Here is an 18,470-nt window from a genome sequence, read left to right on the forward strand (position 1 = left end):
CTATGCTCTGATTGTATTCCTGCATTGAGCAGAGGGTTGGACTTGATGGCCTTGTAGGCCCCTCCCAACTTCACTTTACTATGATTCTGTGATTCTAATGCAAAAAAATTCTTGTAGTAAAAAAAAGGAAAGAAAAATCTGGATAGATGATGGAAGAAACACTTAAAATTGTAAAGGACAAGTGAGAAGTACAAGTAAAAGAAATAGATTCAGAACCCCAAATTAATTTTTTCAGCAACTGTCACATAGATACAAAAAACCCTATTACAATAAACTGCCTAAAGAAATGGAGGAGAACAACAAAAGGGGAAAAACAAGAGATGCCTTCTAGAAGATCCAAGAAATCAAAGGGAAATTTAAGCATAGATTAGGAATGCTGAATGACCAACAGGGGAGTACACTATCTGAACAGGAGAAAATAGAAGGTGGAAATAGTATGCTGAAGACTTATACAGAAGAGATAAAAGAATGAAAGAGTACTTTGAAGAGGGATCCTGTGACAAAGAACCTACAGTTCTAGAAAGTGAAGTAAAAGCTGCTCTGAAAGCACTAGGAATAAATAAATCACCAGGGATAGATAGGATACTGATATAACTCTTTCAAAACACAATGATATTTTCTAGTTGATTTTAAAAACATTTTGAGTGCTTTTAATCATTTGATGTATTTTAATTATTAGTATAGTTTAATTGTTCTTAATGTATAGTTTATTGTGTTTTTAATTCTAATTTTTAACACTGTGAGCCACCTTGAGTGCCCTTATCAAGAGAAAAGTGGCCTATGAATAAGAAAAATAAATATTAAATGATATGAGACTGAATCTGTCAAAATTCTAAGAAGAATATGGCAACATACATGGAAAACAAAACAATGGTCCACAGACTGGAAATGTTCAATATGCATTCCAGTCCCCAAGAAAGTACAGTGGGGTCTTGACTTAAGAACGGCTTGAGTTAAGAACATTTTGACTTAAGAACCGCTCTCATAGGAAAATATTGACTTGACTTACATACTTAGATTTGAGTTAAAAACTAAAAAAAACCACACGGGAGGCAGGGAAAGTGCAAAATTTGAACTTTCAGTTAACTGTTGGCCAGTGAAAAGGGTGCCTGTCTGCTTCCTCACTCCTCCCAGCGTTTAGAGAGTGGATTGGGAGACAGTCTTCGGATCGCCTGGTACTGTACTGCCTGGACTGTATTTTCCCTGCCTTCCCTGAACCTTTCTTGACCTAAGAAAAAAAGAAACAAAATATCCCCCTCTAGTGGTCGAAGGCGGAATAGCAGCTTCCCATTAGTTTCTATGGACGGAAAAGAGCAGATACGGATCAAATGGTTTTCAAAGCATTCCTATGGGAAATGCAGATTTGACCTGAGAACTTTTTGACTTGAGAACCGCCTTCCAATACGGATTAAGTTCTCAAGTCAAGACCCCACTGTAACTACAGTGGTGCCTCGACTTACGACCGTCCCTACCTACAACCAGTTTGACTTATGAACAGCTCCGGTCACAAAATTTTGCTTCTACTTGCGACCAGAGCTTCCACTTACGAACAGAAAAAGGCAGGGAAAAAAGGTGGGAAATTCAGTTGTCCCTGTAGGTGGTGAAAGATGCTGCTTCTTTGTAGCTCTTTCGCCCCGATGGTTAAAGTGAGTGCAATCGAGGAGGGACTGCCTGGCTTCTGCTTCTCAGTGAGTGTGTGTGTATTTTCAGGGAGGCTTGGGACTGCCTGTTAGGTAAGGTAAGGTGCTGTTTTCTGCTTTTTAAAAACTGTTCTGGGTGTTTTTGCAGCATGGTTTTAGACTGGGGGGGGTTTATGTTTCTGTGCTGTGATGGGTCTTGGGGGTTTCTTTGTTTTTTGGGTTTCTCACACATTTTCCTTGGGGGATTTGGTTGCTTTGGTTTTTTTCCCCCATTTCCAATGGGCCCTGCATGCTTCCCTTGCTTTTTCCTTTGTTTTCTGTGCATTTCTGACCTTGTCCCTTTGTTCTCTGTGCATTTTCAGTCTGCTCTGTTTGTTTTCTGTGCATTTGCAATGGGTCTTGCACACTTGATTGCTCCCCCCCTCTTTGGCCAGAAGGGATTAATCATGTTTCCAATGAGTCTTGCCGTGATTTTTTTTTTTTTTGGTGATTTTTTTCCTTGGCCGGAATGGATTAATTGCATTTCAGTGCATTCCTATGGGAAATGGTGCTTCGACTTACAACCATTTCAAGTTACGTCCATCTTCTGGAATGGATTATGATTGTAAATTGAGGCACCACTGTATAAGGCTGTTACTTTAATTTCCCATGCAGGCAAAGTGATGCTTAAGGTGTTGCAACAAAGTTTTTTTGTTTTTTTACCTTAGGTGGAGCAAGAAATGCCTGATATTCAAATTGTAATGAAAAGAACGAGCCACTCCAGATTGTATCACAAATATCCTCTGACTCCTGGACACTGAAAAGTTTCTAAAGTAGATCAGTCTATACTTTATAGATTACAGCAAAGCCCTTGCCCAGGTGGATCATGAAAAACTGTGGTTTGTTCTGAAAGAAATGAGTGTGCCTGAGCACTTGGTTATTATGATATGTGACCTGTATTGTGAACAGGAAGCTACCATTAGGACAGAGTATGGAAAGGCAGAATGGTTTCTGTGTCAGACAAGGGTGCATTTTCTCCCCTTATCTGTTCAATCTGAATGTAGAACATATCATACAGAAAGCAAGACTAGATTCAAATGAAGGAGGAGTGAAAACTGATGGGGGAAAATCCATACAGATGACACCATCTTACTGGCAGAAAGCAGCAATGACTTGAAATGACTTTTAGTAAAAGTGAAAAAAGGAAAGTGCCAAAGCAGGACTGTAGCTGAATATTTAAAAGACAAAAGTCATGACTATAGAAGAACTACACAACCTTAGTGCTGACGATGAAGAAATTGGAGTAGTTAGAGATTTTGTGTAGCTTGGTTCAATCATCAGTCCAAATGGAGAAAGCAGTTTTAAGAAATCAGGAGAGATCTGAGACTAGGAAGGGCAGCAATGAAGGAATGAGAAAACATGAATGGGGTAAAACAAAACAAAATGACCTGAAATAGGTGGTAAAAGAGAAAAAAAATACTGGTGCATGAAAAACACACAAATGAAAGAGGCTTTCCCAAAAGAACCTGAAATGAACAATTTTTCCCCACAAACATCCCAAATGAAAAGGAATCCAAAGATGAGCAAATGCATTTTTCTGATCCACTGTGAATACTCCCCATTCTACTACAGTATAGACAATACAAACCTGCCAGATGACAGAAATCTTCTTTTCGTATATGTGTGTGTATATGTGTTCAGGTGTTTTTATGCCTTTGTGTCTGCATTTTTCTGGCCAGTTCATCTTCAAAAGCTCCAGGATGACAAAGGTAGGGGTGAGAAGCTTGAATGAGAAGAAGGAAAGCCCTCTAAATGCTTCTTCTGAGCAGCTTGATTGCTGAGGCTGCCACAAGCTTTATTTAAGGAAATTGTCTCTTCTGTTTATTCAACTCATTTTCATCTGAAAAGAATCTGCATCTCTGAGCTGCTCTTCCTAATGCCAGCAAATCCACTCTGCCAGATCTTCCTTCTATTGATTTGTGTGTCAGTGGTTCAAATGGGGTATTTATACTGTGGCTGAGCACCTAATAAATATTTAAATTATAGCTTTAAGAAAAGGGGGAGTGAATGGAAGAAAGCAGGGACAGGTGAACAATGACAGGGAAAAATGTTGAAATAGTGATACTACTACAAAAGGTCCGAGAGCACACACAAAAAAGCACGCTTGTCTGGAGTTTAGAAGGAACATGGAGCTGCCATAAAAGATGGCACCTCCGCTTCTTGCTCCTTCACATTGCGTATTTTGTGATGTCATTATATTCCATCTCTCCTCCTTACTGTAAGATGGTGCCAGGATTCAGACTAATTTTACTAGATGTCACAATTGAATGGAGGCACATTTGACATGGGCAAGGCCGTATTAGGCAAAAGCCCCCTTGCTCTCATTCCTCCTGTTTATTCTCTACTTGGAAAACCCTGAAAAAAATCTCCATAAGTCAGAATTGTCTTGCTTGAAAATTATTATTATTATTATTATTATTATTATTATTATTATTATTATTATTATTATTATTATTATTATTATTATTATTATTATTATTATTATTATTAAAAACACCAGAGACAGTCCATATAAAAACATTGACTGGTATTGCATATCATATAGAGGTTTTAACCAAAAACCTAAGCATCTGTTAGATATTGGGACAGTATGTATGCTGTTCCTAATATTGCCATTTTTTGTAGCTCTGATGGTGTGATTTGTGAGATCTGCAACTGCTTACAATACTGTGTGAAATTTCTTGGTATTGCTCCCAAAGCACCAGTGATGATGGGGACCACTGAAGTGGGTTTCATCCACAAGCGAGATGTTTTGACTGCCAGATCTCTGTACTTAGTTAGTTGTTTAACTCTGGCATCCCCTGGAATTGCAGTATCAATTATCCAGACATTTCTTTGTTTTTCTATTACTATGCCTGGTGTATAATTTCAAGGTGTCTATCCATTTGGTTCTGGAAATCCAATAAGATATTAACTTTGTCATTTTCTGACATCTTCTCTACCTGATGTTCCCATGGATTTTTGGAGGCTGAAAAGTTATATTTTTTGCATAATGACCAATGCACTAATTTTGCCACTCTATCATGTCTAGTTTTGTAATCTCTTTGTGCAATCTTTGGACATTCACAGATGATGTGTGACACAGTTTGATCTTTTTCTTGGCAGAGTCAACATTTCCTGTTAGCACCAATTCCTTGAATCTTAGCTTTCATCACATTAGTTTGGAGTGCTTGACTTGTGCAGCAAAGATCAAACCTGTGGGTTTTTTCTTAATAGTCTCCAGTTTTAGCCATGCCCTTGTTGAATTATTATCATGCTTTCCATCAATATTCCTCAAGTGTTGTCTATGTAGTGGTTTATTTTTCCAACTGTTTAATTTATTTTCAAATTGTTGTTTCTTATATTGACTATTTGTTTCAGTTGTTTTAAAATATTCTCATTTCTCACCCCCTTAAGTAATTTTTCTCTACTTGTACTGATATAATCATTTAGGCTTCTTTTTTCCTCTTCTACTACTTGCTGTATTTGCAGTAATCCATGGCCTCCAATTTCTTGTAGTAAATATAATCTTACCACATTACTTTTTGGATGGACTGTGTGATGCGTATTCATTACTTTTCATGTTTTTCGGTCCGGTTCTTCTTATTCATTTTGGGTCCAATCTATTATTCTAGCTGGGTATCTAATTATTGGAATTAGTTACCCAGCTATCCATGTGTTTATAGCTTTTATTGTGTTTCCATGATTTAATTTGATTTTAAGACTTCTGAGTTTTTTATGTATTTCCTTTTTGTCAGTTCTTTAACTTTTGTGTGCACAATGTTATCTGATTCTAGTATTCCAAGGTATTGATAATTTTCATCACTTGATAGTGATTTTATAATATTGTTATTTTTAAACTGTATTCCATCTAGCTTTTGGATCTTGCCATGTTGTATAGACAGAATTGCGCTTCTGTCTATTCCAAATTTCATGTCAACATCTTCATTAAATATCTGCACTGTGTTCAGCAGTGATTCCATCTCAGTGGAATTTTTGCATATAATTTTAGGTCATCTATGTATAAGAGATGATTGACTTTTCCTGATTGCTCTGAAATATAGTAGCCCAATCCAGCTTTATTTAAAATCATTGACATGGGGATTAATGAGATGTTAAACAGCTGTGGTGACAAAGAATCTCCTTGAAATATTCCTCTTTTGATGCTAACTTCCCCAATTTCTTCCCCATAGGCTGTTAGGACAGTTTTCCATTTTCCCATGTTTTTCTTGAGGAACTTCTGAATGTTTTTACTTATCCTAAAATTTTTAGGCAGTTGTTAATCCAGCTGTGTGGCAATGAGTCAAATGCCTTTTTATAGTCTCTCCAGGCCATGTTACGATTTGTTTTTTGTCTTTTTGCATTCTTTAGTATAATTTTATCAATAAGCAGCTGATCTTTCATGTTCCCTTTCTGTTCCCTTTCTGCTCAGTTGCATATCGAGAGTTTTCAATTAAGTAATGATATATTGATCTTGCAAGTACTCCTGTGAGAACCTTGAATGGTGTTGGAAGGCATGTAAATGGTTCATAATTACTGGTTTCACTGGCCTTTTGATGATCTTTTCTTATCAGAAACATGTATCTGTTGTCATCCTATCAGTTGTAGATGTAAGTGATAACATTACAGTCCTACACATTGATGGAGACTCATTAGATGTTTTAACCAAAATCCGTGCAGCTCATCTGGACCATATGCACTCCAATTTTTCACAGCCTTTACTTGCTTTTTAATCATTTCAGTTGTTATTACAATGTCATCCATTAGTTTTCCTTGAGTTTCTTTTCAGATGTCTTTAATCCATAAAGTGTTTTTGTTATGGGCTTTCCAAAATTTCTTTCCAAAATTTTAGACCGTCATCTTTACATGGACTTAATTCCTATTGCTCTGTATTGTCTTCTGGTGATGTATAGAATAATTGTTGGTCATTTCAAATTTGCATGTTTTTTCTATATTGTTTCAGGCATCCATCATATATTTCGATATATATATATATGTGCTGTAGCAGTTACTTGTTGTTTTAATTCTTCCATAATTTCAACAATTGTTTTCCTTTGTAGGATCTTTCACTAGTTTATTTTGCAAGTTGTGGAAAATGGGGAGCCTTTGTCTTTCTGTGTTTTGGCAACTATGAGTTATTATTTATCCCCTCAGTGATGTCTGTCCTCCTGCTCCTCCTCCTCCTCCTGCTTTATACCATCTTTCTTTAGCAAACCATCCTGGGAGCCCCCTGCAATATCAGTCCCTGAACCTTGTGGCAGTGAAGTCGCAGTCTAATTTGGCTTCCAGTTGCCCAACATGAAGAACTATACAAAAATCATGAAGCAGTAATTCTACATCTTCAACTGTCAAATGTCCAAAGACCTGATGCTATTTAATCAGCCTGTAATCAGTAGGCATTCTAGCATATATTATCTAAAGCACAAGATGTCTGTCATCCTGAGTATACTAAAGGCTATGCCTTTAGCTGCTTTAAGATCTGAAGTTATATGAATATTTTTAATTTGCATTTAATTAGTTCCTTCCTCAGGTTCATAGAGAAATAGTCTTTGCAGATTTTTTTTCCTGACAGTGTCAAAGTCAATTTCAGAGAACAGTCTCCTATTTAGATTGGAAAGACAATTGTGTGAACATTTCCCCATTCCTACAGGCCCTTGTCATGCACTGGTCACACACCTAATCTTGTAAAACTGAAGTTGGAAGAGCATTTATGCAATAGCCCTTTCCCTATTTCATAACTTCATAACAGGATACTGGCCAGTGTTCATGGTGCTTACTCCCAGGTGAATAGAATTGTAGTTTGTTCTGCTGAATATTACAACCTAAGGCTCAGGGAATACATTTTAGACTTAAGGTGAGATAGTACTGGTACTCAGTAGCAGAAAACACATCCATATGCCAGACTGTCGGTGAAGATAGGAGATGATGCAAGTAAATGCAAATAGATTGTGAAATGGCATGAATTGTTCAAAATGCACATATGGGAAGGCTATTATCCGAATAACTGTCCTAGCCTGTTGGGCTACATCAAATAAATTGAGGCAATGTGACTGAGTGAGTAGATCATGGAAAGGAGATGAAAGAAGGAAAGGTAACTGGGACTGGGAATTCTGCAAGAAGGCACTGGAGACCACCTAATTCATATGATAAACCCATATTACAGTTTTACATCAAAATCAGTTACAAGTAAGATATCCATCAGTGTAGTTAAAATTAAATCTCTAGGGCTAGCATGGCACTGATAGCTCTCATACCACAGGACCACAAAGTAAGACACCATTTCCACAGCAGGTGAGATATTTTGTAGTCTATCGACAGGATAACTGCATACTTTCCTTGTAACTAAGGGTAAATTTACCATGTTTTTAGAAGTCTTCCCTCAAGTGATAGAAGAGATCTGTCTTTCACAGACATGATTTTCCTTATCTGCCTGTTTTGCATTTAGTGTGCTTTGTTTTGTAAACAGTCCCAGGATTAATGTGCAAATCCACTTACAAGACACTTTTCTCTCAACATACGCCTTGGGAAGGGGAAATACCGGTAGGTTAATTTTCCCTAAAAGACTGATTTGAGTCTAAGTCATAAAGAATAGTTGGCAAAAAAGGTGAGGATGGATAGGGATATGAATTGTTGTTGAAGAAATGTACAAACCTGGAGAGAAACAGGGCTATTTATGCAATCGTGGAACAACTGTGAGGTGGAGCAAGAAGCTGCTTTTCATCTCTGGATGAAAGCGACACCACAGCAGATCCTTTGAATTCCCTTCAATATTAGTATGGTTTTTTAAAATGGTTAGCAATTTGTTATCTAGCAGACTGAGTTGTTGTAGGAGAGTGACAGTTGAGCCCCACATAAAGCTCAAGGAGGGCTCAGACAGAGGTCACCATGGTGTGTGTGTGTGTGTGTCCTCACAAACACCTTATCAGCCGTTTTGTGGAGCTGTGGGATAAAGAAAAAGACTTGTGACACTCTTTAGATAGCCTTTTTTGCATTATAATCGCCCCCCTTTATTTTCTTGCTTAGCTTGGTTTACTAAACTTTGCCTCATGAGGATTGAATGTGTGTGTGTCACTGTGGAAGGATGACTTATACTGTATATCTGAGTGGATGGTCACACTCTTAGGACACATCTTAGCCCCAACCCTGGTCATAGCAATTTGCATTTTCTGCTCTCCCTCCCTCCCTCTCTGTCTGTCTGTCTGTCTCTCTGCATGTGTTCAAACTGCAATCTGCAAATGCACAGATAATGTCACAGACTGAGGGATGGAGGGGGCCAGAATGTCTCTTATATAATATGGGCTATGTTGGCCATCATCTGCATGCCCTTTATCAGGGTAAAGTAAGCTGGAGGAGGTGCATCTGCATACCCCTAATGTCAACAGATTATCAAGCAATTTTTAAAATTAAAGTTAAAAAGACTTTGCATTGCCATAGCAATTCATTCAGTTCTTGTGACAATGCAAACCAAATGTTCAAACTAACAGCTGGAACACTTACTGCTGTTATCAAATGATAGCTTCAAATGACAGCCTTATTTTGTGAGCTGTTTTTCATAATGAGATCATTCATATTCTGTGAATTTACATTACTAGCCAATGAAATTTCAGAGTCGGTTGGGTCTTTTTGCACAGTCTACAGAGACCTTCAGAGAAGGGATTTTGCAAATCATCCCAGCTTCACCTTGCTGCTACTTTATGGGTTTGCTCCAAAATACATTATTTTTCAAACACTGCATTGGAGACTGAGGCCAGCCTTCCTCACCTCCCATCTGCTGAACAGTCATGTTAACTGATTTGGGTTTAAACAGGAGTTGGCTCAGGAAGGCTCTGAGACGGCCTCTAACAAAGCCTGTACTTTCATTCAAAACTTCTTAGAGTGTTATGCTGAAGAATCATAACGTGAGACTGGTGAGCTGGCTTTTCATAGAGCAGTGATCCCCAAATTTAACGCTCTTGATGGTTTTGGAATTATAATTTCCCAAAGTCCCAAGAAATGCCATAGACTTATTTGGCTATGTTATCTAAGGCTTCTAGATATAATTCTTGAGTCTTCACAAGGTCATGGCTGATTTATCTTCTGTAACTGTAGTTCTGATAGCAACCCCCCTCTACAAAGGACATACCAGACCAGTTTTTTTAAATTAATATATTATAACATTCATTTAAATGTCTAACTTTTAATTTTAACTAATTAATTTTCATACATAGTGTTCCAAGTTCCGGTAGATGAGTAGCATTTTATAGCGAATGGTCAAAGACATGTTATAAAAAAATTGTTGCACATTTAAAATTAGCTCAAAGTGGAAAGGCCTTGTGACAAACCCAGACCTACTGGGATTTGCCACACGTTACACTAAGCTGCCACCAACCATTCCCTATAAGAAGTCACACAGACCAGGGATGGATTTTCAACAAATAAAAGAATAAGGTTTATTTAAATCACACACAGGGACAATAAAATGATCAGGTGAATAAGATATAGTAACGTGGCTTAGTCTCATTCATACATGCATACAGTTTGGTTCACACAGAACACTTAACTTGAAGCACAGACCCTGAACCTATCAGTTCTGGCTAACCAACAGACACCTGAACCTATCAGGTTGGTACTGACACACAGTAGTACCCTGTCTGACACACAGACTCCCACAACAGCTTCTTCTTCCCAGCTGCTGCTTCGTCTGCTTCAGCGTCTCTACACACGCTCCACATATATATACAGTACAGCCCCTCCTCCTGATGTCCCGCCTTCCACTCCCCATAGGATGGAACTTTCCCTCCAAACCTATGACAGACAGGTAACATCAGTGCTGTATGTAACACCTCCCCTCTTTATAAGTTGTTTTGTAGGGGGAAAGCTAAGGTGCTTTTTCCCAAAAAAACAACCTGGATAAAACACACAAAAACAGTTATACATACAATATCATACTTACTTATACTTACATTCTAAGTTAACCATATCAATTAGGCATTTAAACATTTACCATATACATTACATCAATTTACCTTTATTCATACAAACCAAGTTCAAAAAACAGGTACATTTAACTTTTTGTTCACCAATATATATACATAGTCCATGTTCTTTCGCCGTCTTCATTCTTCAGGTCTTCTTGACAAGGCGTCAGCAACACAGTTCACTGACCCTCTGACCACCTTTACTTCAAAGTCATAGTCCTGCAGATTTAAAGCCCACCTCATAAGTTTGCTATTGTGGGTTTTCATTGTCTTTAACCATTGCAGTGGTGAATGGTCAGTGCACAGAGTAAAATGTCTTCCCCAGATGTAAGGCTTGGCCTTCTGGATCGCGTAGACTATGGCCAAACACTCCTTCTCCATGGTTGCCAAATGTCTCTCACCTTTCTGGAGTTTCCTACTCAGGTAGGACACTGGATGCTGGTCACCATTCTCATCCTCCTGGCAAAGAACTGCTCCTACCCCGCTGTTAGACGCATCGGTGTAGATGATGAACTCCCGGTCGAAGTCTGGAGCACGCAGCACTGGATAGTTGATTAGCGCCTGCTTCAACCTCTGGAACGCCTCCTCACAGTCGCTGGTCCACGGGATGCGGTCATCAGCCTTCTTCCTCGTCAGATCGGTCAGCGGAGCCGCAATCTCACTAAACCTCGGGATGAACTTTCTGTAGTAGCCCACCAACCCAAGAAATGATTTGACTTTTTTCTTGGTGTTGGGTCTAGGCCAATCACGAACAGCTTCTATTTTGGCCTCTAGGGGTTTTATCACTCCTCCCCCTACTATGTGACCCAAATATTTTATTTCTGGGCTACCCAGCTGACACTTGCTCCCTCTGCAAGGCCTAGGCCAAAGCACTTCCTCCCCTGGGTTAAAGTGCCTCTCTCTAGCTTTGTGGTCATACCATGCTTTCTTTCTGACCTTTTGAGCTTGCAGGGTCTCTGCTGCTAGCTCTAGGTTTCTCTTTAGGTCCTTCCTTAAAGAGTCTATATATGTCACAACATCTTGTGGGTCATCCTGGGTGATCTGCTCCCAATTTTGTTTGATCAAATCAAGGGGCCCTTTCACCCTTCTCCCAAATAAAAGTTCAAATGGACTGAACCCGGTACTGGCTTGTGGCACTGATCGATAAGCAAACAAAAGGGATTGCAGCTTCTGGTCCCAATTGTTTGGATTCTCTGCCAAGTAAGCCCTAATCATGCGCATTAGAGTCCCATTGAACTTCTCAGTTAACCCATTACCTTCAGGGTGATAGGCAGTGGTTTCCTTGTGCTTAATTCCACAGATTTGCCATAAGCGTTTCATGAGCTTCGATGTGAACGATGCTCCCAAATCTGTGATTATTTCTGAGGCAAATCCCATCCTGGACATATACCCCACCAAGGCATCTGCCACTGTGTTAGTTTCAATGTTAGTCAAGGGTATGGCTTCAGGGTACCTCGTGGCATGGTCCACAATGGTGAGAATGAACCTGTTCCCCCTCTTTGTGGCCTTGGGCAAAGGTCCCACAATATCCACCCCTATGCATTTGAACGGAGTGTCAATCACAGGCAAAGGGCACAACTTTGCTTTGGTCCTGTCGCGGTTATTCCCCTGCCTTTGACACACATCACATCGATTACAGAACTCTTTGATCTGCTTCCCTATGTCAGGCCAGTAAAAATTCTGTGTGATTCTCTGCTGTGTTTTGTTCACCCCTAAGTGTGCAGCAAACATGTCAGAGTGCCCCCTTTGTAAGATCATGGGGCGATACTTTTCAGGTACCACTAGCTGACTTCGGATCCCATCTCCCCCTTTTGAGATATTCCTCAGGGTCTCTCTATATAAAATTCCCCTTTTCTCTAGAAATCTCACTGGGGTTTCAGGTGTTAGCTGGGCGTCAGTCACCTGTTCAAAACACTTTTGGAGAGTGGCGTCTGCCTTTTGCTCTTGTCCAAATCTGCTGTCTGTGGTTAAGGTTTCCACCACAGCTTCTGAACTCCCCTCTGCTTCCGTCTCTGGCTCAACATTACCCCCCTGAACTGTCCCCGTGGTGGCTTGTGAACGTGTAATCTCTAGCACCCGTTTCACATGTTCAGCCAGGTCATTTCCCACGAGCACAGCTGCTGGCAGAGTCGATGAAATTGCTAGCCACCAAACTCCCCTCCAGCCTTGAAAGTTCACAGGTACCTCTGCTACTGGCAGTGAGATCACCTGCCCCTCAATCCCTGCCACCTTCATGCTCTCATTTGGGATTATATATTCCCTAGGAATAATATCTGGATGGCACAGGGTCACCTGGGAACAAGTGTTCCTCAGCCCCCGATACTGATGGTCAAGTATTCCTACGTCCACCCCTGCTGTCTCAAACAACTGAGAATCTGTTCTCACCAGTAGGCAGCGCCTGACCTCTACAAGAGGACCATTTTCCTCAGCCTGATCAGCAGATGTAGCTGTTCCAGATTGAGTAGCCATGCAACAGGCTCCCTCAGTGACAATGAGCCCTGCTCTTTCTGGACACAGAACACAGCTTTTGGCTTGGTTCCACTCGAATCCTGAGGCACAATTCCTTTTAGCTGCTTTAATTTCTCACACTCTGAGATTAGATGGCCCTTTCCCTGACAGAAATAGCATTTTCTGCTATATTTTGAGTCTTTCTCTTCTTGTTTTGGTTTTCCCTCCAAAATCTGAGGTCTTGGTTTCATTTCTGAGGGCTTCCCTTCACCATGGGCCCCTCCCCCTTGCTGGTTTTTCCCTGGTCCCTGAGAGTACTTGCTGTAGGTTTCTTTGGGTTTTCCTACAGATTTCTCCTCACCTAAGGGCTTTCTTATCTGGTAAATAAAATCTGCGATCTCGGCTGCTTCTGCCACAGATTTTGGTTTCCTTTCCCTCACCTGGAATTTCAGTTCCCCATGCAGGACTGAATAGAACTGTTCCAGCGCTATCAAGTCTTTGAGCTGCTGAAAGGTCTCTGTCCCCTCCTGAGATAGCCATTTCTCTAGCAGCCTCACCAATTGGGCCCCCACTTGGGTAAAAGTCTGCTCTGGTTTCTTTGTGAGGGACCTGAATCTTTGCCTCAGCTGTTCCGCATTTATCCCATGTCTTGCAAACACCAGTTTTTTAAACTCTGCAAAATCTCTCATCAGTTCCTGTGGCATCTCTGAATAACCTTCAGCCAGGCTACCACTGATTAAAGATCGCATGATGGTCATCTTCGCAGTTTCCCTCACTGAGAAGTCCACAAACGCTCTTTCCACTAGGGAAAAGAACACCTCAGGACAATCTCCCTTGTGGTATACAGGGAATTTCTTCAGGTCAGCCTTAGACAATTGGCCTCCCTCAGAATCCCTATTGTTATTATTGTTCTGATTCATCAGTTCTAGTTTTCTTAATTCAAACGCCATTTTCTCTCTCTGCAATTCCAATTCAAATTGCCTTTGTTTCTCTCTTTCCCTTTGCTCCATTTCAAATTGCCTTTCCCTTTCTTCCCTTCTTTCTCTCTCTAATCTTTCCTCCATTTCCCTCACCCTCAGTTCATGCTGTTGGGCTAGGAGTATTTTTCTGAGTTCTGGGTTTTGTTCTCCCGTGCTGTCACCCTGCACTGAGCCAAATTCATCCTCAGAACCTTGGTCAACCTGGGGGTCTTTCACTTCACCCATTTCTGCCATTTGGCTTCGAGTCAAGGGCATACTCCCCCCCAGAACAGGCTGCTTTCAAAAGTCAAGCCTCAAAATAAAGCGACCACTTTTTTTTTCTTTTGCCTCAGAACCAGCTTTCTCTATAGATTGCTGCTGTCCTTCAGCACTACTTGCAACAGTTGCGAGCTAGAGTCTACCCCCCTCTGCTGGGCCTCTCAGCAGACAAGCTAGCTCACTGCTATTTCACAGATTTGCCTCAGCTTTTTCCCGCCAAAACAGGCTGCCTCAGAGCTCCCTAATCTAGCCCCCAATCTGAGGTTACACGTTCTTCTACTAGCGCACCCCCCCGTGAGGTACACCTAGAAGATTACCTACGTGCTCTCAGATTGTCCCTGACTAGACCCCCCTTGCTCTGGGCACACTTGCCAAGGCTTTGCTGGACCGCTGGACAACTGGACCAGTCGTATCCCACACGCTGGACACCAATCAATGTGACAAACCCAGACCTACTGGGATCTGCCACACGTTACACTAAGCTGCCACCAACCATTCCCTATAAGAAGTCACACAGACCAGGGATGGATTTTCAACAAATAAAAGAATAAGGTTTATTTAAATCACACACAGGGACAATAAAATGATCAGGTGAATAAGATATAGTAACGTGGCTTAGTCTCATTCATACATGCATACAGTTTGGTTCACACAGAACACTTAACTTGAAGCACAGACCCTGAACCTATCAGTTCTGGCTAACCAACAGACACCTGAACCTATCAGGTTGGTACTGACACACAGTAGTACCCTGTCTGACACACAGACTCCCACACCAGCTTCTTCTTCCCAGCTGCTGCTTCGTCTGCTTCAGCGTCTCTACACACGCTCCACATATATATACAGTACAGCCCCTCCTCCTGATGTCCCGCCTTCCACTCCCCATAGGATGGAACTTTCCCTCCAAACCTATGACAGACAGGTAACATCAGTGCTGTATGTAACAGGCCTTTCTCCCTGATGCTCTCTTTCAGTAAAGGGAGCATCCTGCTGAAAGACCTGTACTCCTCCATTGCTGTCAGATGTCCTTTCATTGGTCTTATAGTTGCTGCTGCTGTTTGGTGTATTTTTGTTGCTTCTTGTTCTTTCCCGTTGGTCATATTTAGCTGCACTGCCCTATAAGTCAGCTATGGTAGTCCATATGATGTTATTTAATAGCATACATGATGTCTTCATATCAGACATAATGGCCTGACAATATCCCATGAGTTGCCACCACCAGTCAGGTGAAATGACAGTCAAGGGTGGATTACATTACATTACACTGGGGACAAAAGAGAAGGAAAACAGTGCTAGACATGAATCTTTTGTGTCCACAAATTGCAGGAAGCTCTGCTGGATGCTGACAAAAAATGTACATGAGACTATGCAAATAAATTGAACTCAGTCCTGCATCAATGAACATCTTGTACTTTCAGTCTAAAATAGGAAAGGTTTTCTATTTCATTCTGTTTATATATAAACTGATGTTCAGTATATTAGTGGGCAAAAACTCAATGTCTACCTGACTGTCCACCAATACCTGAATCTCTGTCTCTATATTCGGAGAACAGCCAGGGAGCAGTAGTTAGAAAAAATTATAGCAAATGTTCTATTGTCACTGTGAAATAAACAAGAATACTGCATATCTAAGTTGCTCTTTTCTCTTTGCTGAAAAAACAAAAACTCTGTTTCTAGTCTCTTTATGCAATACAGAAATAAAAGGTGTGTTTGTCCTAATTTGCTTTCATAGCCTTTCCTTCCTGATACCGTACACCCCTCCCACCAAAGCATTTTTTGGTCAGTGCCACATCTATGGGTGGGTTTCTGAACCCAGAGTCTAGCAAGAGAAGCAACATAATTGTCAACAGTTCCAAATGGAATGTTCCACACTTCAGCGTTCTGTTTCTGGCTGAGATTTGAGGAGGCATTGCTGACTAGAAACAGACAATTAAAATCTGTGTTAGGCAAATTAAAACAGGGAGACTGGTACGCTTGGAGCAATGACATTGACGTAAGGTCACTTAGTCCAATAGGTGTGTAAAGAAAATTTAGCAAAACATGGTAGAATGGTGATTTCTGTTCTACAGATTTCTATGGAACAGAGCTCCTTTAAATTGCATCCTGGTATAAATGATATATCAGGAAATCATCTAACATTCCAGTTTTTTCAGATAGCTTATGGCTAGCATTTTCGTTATGGCTGGCCAAAATATGATGAATTGGAGGTGAACTTTCACATGCCATTCTCTTTTGCCTATAATAGGACCTTCCAGCCACAGACCCAACTGAATTCAGCAACTTTCCCTTCAGTTAGAAGAGAGGCAAGAAGCCTCTTCACAGGGTAGAAGGGTGAGATCAGTTTCAACTAACTGTTTTTGGTGAACTCAATTAACATGAGTGTTCACCAACTCTTACATTGGACTGAGGCAAAGGAGTATTGGCTATTGAGATTAAAGAAACAGGAATATGCAACTTGTCGTAACACTTTCTGACAACGGGTAGCATGCGGCAAAGCACTTCACTAAAGATGGTGTACTCGTCAGAATACCTCTGGAGAGTTGGCCTTGGGAAGAGAACACTTAGGCCACATTTATGCTGGTTTAATTTCTTTTTGTTTTGAAAGTCACTGAGTAGGGTTGCCAGACATCCGGCAAAAGGAGGACATGTCCTACTTTTCAGGATCATGTCCTCCATCCGGCAGGCAAGACTAAAAAACTCCAAAATGTCCGGCTTTTGTATGTCTACCCCACCCCTCCCTCTTCCCCACCCCTTGCAGCCCAACTGCTCCCTGTTACTTCCTCCGTTGAGGCACTTGTAAATCCTCCAGTTCTTTCAGAGAGATTGGAGATGAGGTGGCTTGATTGTTTAGGGCTGACAGCCCTGGGTAATCAATCCCGGCTAGTGGATGGCTGCTTCTGCCCAGAGCTGAATAAGGCAGGAAGGAGCGAGAGAGATGGACGGAAACCTGGACAGGAGTGAAGTGAGTTCACTTGCTTGCCTGCTGGAGGGGAGACTGGTCTGGGGTTTGGAGGGGGTGGTGATTCAAAGCCAGGGAAATAGGGTCCGGTCCGGTCCTTCCTTCCTCCTAAAGCTGGGGAACACTTTTATCTCCCCCTTCTGCCCTGACCCCCCCGACCCTGGGGCATGTGCAGAGTGTGTTTCCAAGTCCAGGAGCATATACAGAGTTATCCCCTATGCTTGTGGGAGCTGGAATATATACACACACACAAGCGGATTTCTCTCAGCTTGAGAAATTGCAAAGGGTGGAGAAAATGGCTTTGTGTGTGTGTGTGTGTGTGTGTGTGTGTGTGTGTGTCTGTCTGTCTGTCTGTCTGTCTGTCTGTCTGCAAATCCATTTTCTCCACCCTTTGCATTTCTCAAGCTGAGAGAAATCCACGCCTTCTGTTTATTTTCCTGGTTTTTATAAAGTGTTTCAAATCTGTCACACAACTTTTTAAACTTTTTATTTCACTTTATTATGCTTTTATTAAAATAAAAAAAATCAATAACTAAAACAAGGGGGATGGGTCTCCATTAAAGGAAGGAATAGATTGTCTCCATTGGTCCTGGGAGCCCAGTAAGTGTATATGTAGATTTTTTGTTTTGTTTTTATTTTTAAACATTTTTAAAAACACGAAAACACAGTGGCCAGTGGATTCTGAGTTTTGTAGTCCAAAAAATGTAACTTTCCCAGTCTTGACCTTTCAAGATTGAGTAGGTTGAATGGTTATGGTATTGCCCCATGATCAAAGAGCTATTCTCCCCAATACCTAATTCCAAAAGTGACATGCCCCCCACCCCACCCCACCCCACCCCATGCACAGAGCCCCCCAATACGTCCTCCTTTGTCCTCTTTTTTGGCTTTCTATGTCCTCCTTTTCGTACACATGTATCTGGCAACCCTATCACTGAGTGACCTTAGCTAGGTTTAAAGCTTGCTTTTGTTTTCAGGGTAAAACAGGGTGTCCATGTAAATTGCCCTGCACCATTTGGAAGCAAGGTAGAAGCAAGAATATAATTATTAATCATGTTCCTGGCTACCCATTTTGCACTCTAAACTTTTCAGTGTTGAATTCAAGCTACTAAGTTTGGCTGATGGAGGGCTGCTCTCAGAAGCAGTATCTGTGTTCTTACCTGTCTCTAATGCTTAATAGGTAAAATGCTCAATATGACCTAATTATGGTTTA

At 40.9% G+C, this 18,470-nt stretch overlaps 3 protein-coding genes across 10 annotated transcripts in view; 1 reads left to right on the plus strand and 2 right to left on the minus strand.

The window, feature by feature from the left end:
- The window catches only part of LOC144588886 (uncharacterized), a 66,884-nt gene extending 56,801 nt beyond the window's left edge, over window positions 1-10,083 (minus strand). The window contains exon 1 of the mRNA XM_078392401.1: window positions 9,986-10,083. The gene's annotated coding sequence lies outside the window, so the exon portion shown is untranslated. The remainder of the gene's footprint in view (window positions 1-9,985) is intronic.
- Window positions 1-18,470, minus strand: part of LOC144589109 (uncharacterized) — a 360,030-nt gene that overhangs the window by 172,020 nt on the left and 169,540 nt on the right. The window lies entirely within an intron of this gene.
- Window positions 1-18,470, plus strand: part of TNR (tenascin R) — a 618,967-nt gene that overhangs the window by 33,359 nt on the left and 567,138 nt on the right. The gene's annotated exons all lie outside the window — the stretch shown is intronic.

Source organism: Pogona vitticeps, chromosome 4 (assembly GCF_051106095.1).
Source record: "Pogona vitticeps strain Pit_001003342236 chromosome 4, PviZW2.1, whole genome shotgun sequence".
NCBI lineage: Eukaryota > Metazoa > Chordata > Lepidosauria > Squamata > Agamidae > Pogona > Pogona vitticeps.